Below are 5,853 nucleotides of genomic sequence, written 5' to 3'. Positions count from 1 at the left end.
ACATCTGACAGATGTGGCAAGAAGCTGATTATACAACATGCTCATTACACAGGCACCTTATGCTGGGGACAAGAAAAGGCCACTCAAAAATGTGAAGTTTTGTCACACAATGCAATGCCACAGATGTCTCATGTTTTGGGCCCGGCTCTCTAGTGGGATGGCCTATGCCCTCCCAGGCACACCCATGGCTACTCCCCTGCCAGTCATGTGAAATCCATAGATTAGGGTCTAATCATCAAATCAAATCAAGTTTATTTTATTATAGCCCTTCGTACATCAGCTAATATCTCGAAGTGCTGTACAGAAACCCAGCCTAAAACCCCAAACAGCAAGCAATGCAGGTGTAGAAGCACGGTGGCTAGGAAAAACTCCCTAGAAAGGCCAAAACCTAGAAGAAACCAAGAGAGGAACCAGGCTATGAGGGGTGGCCAGTCCTCTTCTGGCTGTGCCGGGTGGAGATTATAACAGAACATGGCCAAGATGTTCAAATGTTCATAAATGACCAGCATGGTCAAATAATAATCAGAAGTAAATGTCAGTTGGCTTTTCATAGCCGATCATTAAGAGTATCTCTACCGCTCCTGCGGTCTCTAGAGAGTTGAAAACAGCAGGTCTGGGACAGGTAGCACGTCCGGTGGACAGGTCAGGGTTCCATAGCCGCAGGCAGAACAGTTGAAACTGGAACAGCAGCAAGGCCAGGTGGACTGGGGACAGCAAGGAGTCATCATGCCCGGTAGTCTGACGCATGGTCCTAGGGCTCAGGTCCTCCGAGAGAGAGAAAGAAAGAGAGAAGGAGAGAATTAGAGAGAGCATACTTAAATTCACACAGGACACCGGATAAGACAGGAGAAGTACTCCAGATAACCAACCTTCCCTAGCCCCCCGACACAAACTACTGCAGCATAAATACTGGAGGCTGAGACAGGAGGGGTCAGGAGACACTGTGGCCCCATCCGATGATACCCCCGGACAGGGCCAAACAGGAAGGATATAACCCCACCCACTTTGCCAAAGCACAGCCCCCGCACCACTAGAGGGATATCTTCAACCACTAACTTACAATCCTGAGACAAGGCTGAGTATAGCCCACAGAGATCTCCACCACAGCACAAACCAAGGGGGGGCGCCAACCCAGACAGGAAGATCACGTCAGTAACTCAACCCACTCAAGTGACGCACCCCTCCTAGGGACGGCATGAAAGAGCACCAGTAAGCCAGTGACTCAGCCCCTGTAATAGGGTTAGAGGCAGAGAATCCCAGTGGAGAGAGGGGAACCGGCCAGGCAGAGACAGCAAGGGCGGTTCGTTGCTCCAGATCCTTTCCGTTCACCTTCACACTCCTGGGCCAGACTACACTCAATCATATGACCTACTGAAGAGATAATGTCTTCAGTAAAGACTTAAAGGTTGAGACCGAGTCTGCGTCTCTCACATGGGTAGGCAGACCATTCCATAAAAATGGAGATCTATAGGAGAAAGCCCTGCCTCCAGCTGTTTGCTTAGAAATTCTAGGGACAATTAGGAGGCCTGCGTCTTGTGACCGTAGCGTACATGTAGGTATGTACGGCAGGACCAACTCTGAAAGATAGGTAGGAGCAAGCCCATGTAACGCTTTATAGGTTAACAGTAAAACCTTGAAATCAGTCCTTGCCTTAACAGGAAGCCAGTGTAGGGAAGCTAGCACTGGAGTAATATGATCAAATTTCTTGGTTCTAGTCAGGATTCTAGCAGCCGTATTTAGCACTACTGAAGTTTATTAAGTGCTTTATCGGGTAGCCGGAAAGTATAGCATTGCAGTAGTCTAACCTAGAAGTAACAAAAGCATGGATTAATTTTCTGCATCATTTTTGGACAGAAAGTTTCAGATTTTTGCAATGTTACGTAGATGGAAAAAAGCTGTCCTTGAAACAGTCTTGATATGTTCGTCAAAAGAGAGATCAGGGTCCAGAGTAACGCCGAGGTCCTTCACAGTTTTATTTGAGACGACTTTACAACCATAAGATTAATTGTCAGATTTAACAGAAGATCTCTTTGTTTCTTGGGACCTAGAACAAGCATCTCTGTTTGTCCGTGTTTAAAAGAGAAAGTGTTCAGCCATCCCTTCCTTATGTCTGAAACACAGGCTTCTAGCGAGGGCAATTTTGGGGATTCACCATGTTTCATTGAAATGTACAGCTGTGTGTCATCCGCATAGCAGTGAAAGTTAACATTATGTTTTCGAATGACAACCCCAAGAGGTAAATATATAGTGAAAACAATAGTGGTCCTAAAACGGAACCTTGAGGAACACCGAAATGTACAGTTGATTTGTCAGGACAAACCATTCACAAAAACAAACTGATATCTTTCCGACAGATAAGATCTACACACCAGGCCAGAACTTGTCCGTGTAGACCAATTTGGGTTTCCAGTCTCTCCAAAAGAATGTGGTGATCGATGGTATCAAAGGCAGCACTAAGGTCTAGTAGCATGAGGACAGATGCAGAGCCTCGGTCTGACGCCATTAAAAGGTCATTTACCACCTTCACAAGTGCAGTTTCAGTGCTATGATGGGGACTAATGAATTGATTTCAATTGACTGATGTCCTTATCTGAACTGCAACTCAGTAAAATCTTTGAAATTATTGCATGTTGCGTTTATATTTTTGTTCAGCTTACGTATTAACCCAGCAAACAGGGGATGTCTTAAGGACATTTGGAAATGTTCTCATTAGGTCCCTTTTAGGTAGTGTTTCCCAAAGTTGGTCCTTTGCACGTTTAGTTTTTTGCCCTAACACTCCATAGCAGTTTCAAATAATCAAAGCTTGATGATGAATTAGTTCATTATTTGACTCAACTGTGTGTGCTAGGGCAAAAACCAAAATGTGCACCCCTTGGGGTCCACAGGACCACGTTTGGGAAACATTGCTTTAGGGTTTGAGCGCGACGTTATCCCACTGACATTCTGAGAAAATCTTAGGAACTTTAAAACATGACGTTAACCTCGGGACGGTAAGAGGACGTTCAGTACAGATCCCGGTTTGGACGCAGTATAATGCTATAATAATTTATTTTTAAGTCCATTAGGGAACATTATGAAAAGGTTCCTATTTGTGTCTGACATGACGTTATCCGTGGGACATTCAATGACACAAATCTCAAGGGAATATTCTCTGGGGGGGCTTTTGTGTAGTTCCCTGGAAGTCACCAGGACGTCTCAGAGGATCATGTCAGGACCTTTTTAGGAYGTTCTCAGGACTTTAATATTACTAGTCAGTAGGACGTCGCGTGATAGACCCAAGGGAATGTCTCTGGGGGACTATTGTCTAGTTCCCTTTAAGTTACCAGAACGTCACTGAGGACCATATAATTATTGTTTTAGGACGTTCTCAAGACTTTCATTTTACTAGTCATTAGGACGTTGCGGGATGGTCTCAAGGGAACGTCCCTGCAAACAAAAATTAGTCTTTAGAACGTCCCCAGAACGTCACAAAATGGTCGTCTAAAGAGGTCAGGATGTTGTGTCATGGTCCCCTGGAGGTTTTTGTCACAAGATGGTCCCAGGTGTCCCAAGGTAACTAAATAATTAAATGGTATGGAGGTTTTAAGGTAAGTGGTACGCTGTTCAGCTAAAAAAATCTTTATTCAGCGACAATATGATCACATTTGACATGATCACTTCGAACTGAAATTTCATTATTTCATACCTGGGATATCAAACTCACAACCTTTGGATTTGGGGGTATATAGATCATTTTTTTGCTGCACCACAATATGTAGAATTTCTGAAGTCCCATACATGTTCATTACCTATAATACATCTCTGCACTTARCAAAATAGTGCCATCTGYACTGTTATTTTAGTTATCAGTTAATCTGACTATTCTCTCATCATTGAGTTCATTTACTTATTTCAGCTATTTGAGTTTGGGTTTTCACTATAGTTGTCTGTTTTAATCGTACTCCTGAATCACTATGATAAGTATAATAGTTTTTCTTGAGTGCATTTTTAACAGACCWSATATTTACTTTGAAGTGCAAAGTGTAGGAATAYAAGTGAAATCAGTCATTGACATAGACAAGGTGGCATAGCATGAAGATCGGAATGTTGTGAGTTCAAATCCCAGGTGAGGACATGTTTGAATAATAATTACTGTATAAATGAACATGCACAATGTWATCATGTATGTCAAATATGTGAGTTGAAAACAGTGTATGGTAAAAGCACTGTGTATGGGGGGGATRCCCCTAACATTGTCAAAAGACAAAGGGCTGTGACTGGACCAGTGGTTTACAAATCAGGGACTTGATGGGCTTGGCAACAATAACAAGTGATGTGTAATGAAACTAGGATATACATGCCCTTCGTAAACATGGATAAMGTTTCTTTGCTACYATCAAGTGAACTSTGACTATYGAACCAAGGCCTKCAGAGGGAACAAAAATCTTTCAATAGCCTACGTTGAATCAAACTTTAAAAATCTAGAAATTAACAGACAACATAGCATCACTAAATGCGCTGAAATCCGAAGGGGATGGCCAGCAGAGATAGGTGGGATGGGATGAGGGAAACCGAAATCTGGAATCTGGAGATGAGTGAGAGTGAAGTTGCTGAGTGAGTGGTAAAGTGACGGCAAAAATATAAAAATGAAGAAAGACACTAAAAAGGAAGGTTGTTGGTTGGGAGCGAAGGGTGCTGGACCGGTGGCTGTGAGGTTGCTGGTTCAGTTCCTCGAGTTAGCTGGCAGGGGGATCTGTCGATGTGCCCCTGAGCTGGGCGCTTGACCGTGGTCGCTCTGGATGGGRGCATCTGCTAGATGACTTAAATGTMATGCAAATGTGGAGCAGCTTCTCTGMAGGTGGATTGTATATTTTAAAAGTCAATAAAAATACGGAAAATGAAAACACCTGCTGCTGCAGCAGCCGTCGCCAATGTCACATTTACATTACATTTAGCAGACGCTCTTATCCAGAGCGACTTACAAATTGGAAAGTTCATACATATTCATCCTGGTCCCCCCGTGGGAATTGAACCCACAACCCTGGCGTTGCAAGCGCCATGCTCTACCAACTGAGCCACACGGGACCTCACACTACTGTCACACTACTGCAACAACGAGCGTGGTAAGATTACAGCTTGCTATCGCCGGTTAACGCTTGATCTGATTGAATCTAGGCCTTCATTTCACCCCATTGTTGAAGCACTGACTTTAACATTGATCTTGTGTCTAATCCTCTCACTGATAAACAGGCATTTTCATATCTGTTGATGGTCCTTTAGGTGCCTTTTGGCAAACTCCAAGCGGGCTATCATGTGCCTTTTACTGAGTAGCTTTCGTCTGGCCGCTCTACAATAAAGGCCTGATTGGTGGAGTGCTGCAGAGATGGTTGTCCTTCTGGAAGGTTCTCCCATCTCCACAGAGGAACTCTGGAGCTCTGCGGAGTGACCATCGGGTTCTTGGTCACCTCCCTGACCAAGGCCCTTCTCCCCCGATTGCTTAGTTTGGCCAGGTGGCCAGCTCTAGGAAGAGTCTTGGTGGTTCCAAACTTCTTCCATTTAGGAATAATGGAGGCCACTGTGATGTTGGGGACCTTCAATGCTTCAGAAATGTTTTGGGTACCCTTCCCCAGATCTGTGCCTCGACACAATCCTGTCTCAGAGCTTTATGGACAATTCCTTCAACCTCATGACTTGGTTTTTGCTCCGACATGCACTGCCAACTGTGGGACCTTATATAGACCGGTGCAGTTGTGTAAAGTACTTAAGTAGTATTTTAAAGTATTTTTACTCAAGTAGTTTTTGGGGGGTATCTATGCTTTACTTTTTATATTTTTGACAACTTCTGCATTTACTCCACTWCATTCCTAAAGCAAA

Source organism: Salvelinus sp. IW2-2015, linkage group LG4p (assembly GCF_002910315.2).
Source record: "Salvelinus sp. IW2-2015 linkage group LG4p, ASM291031v2, whole genome shotgun sequence".
In the NCBI taxonomy this organism is placed as follows: domain Eukaryota; kingdom Metazoa; phylum Chordata; class Actinopteri; order Salmoniformes; family Salmonidae; genus Salvelinus; species Salvelinus sp. IW2-2015.
Note: the sequence above shows the minus strand (reverse complement) of the source record.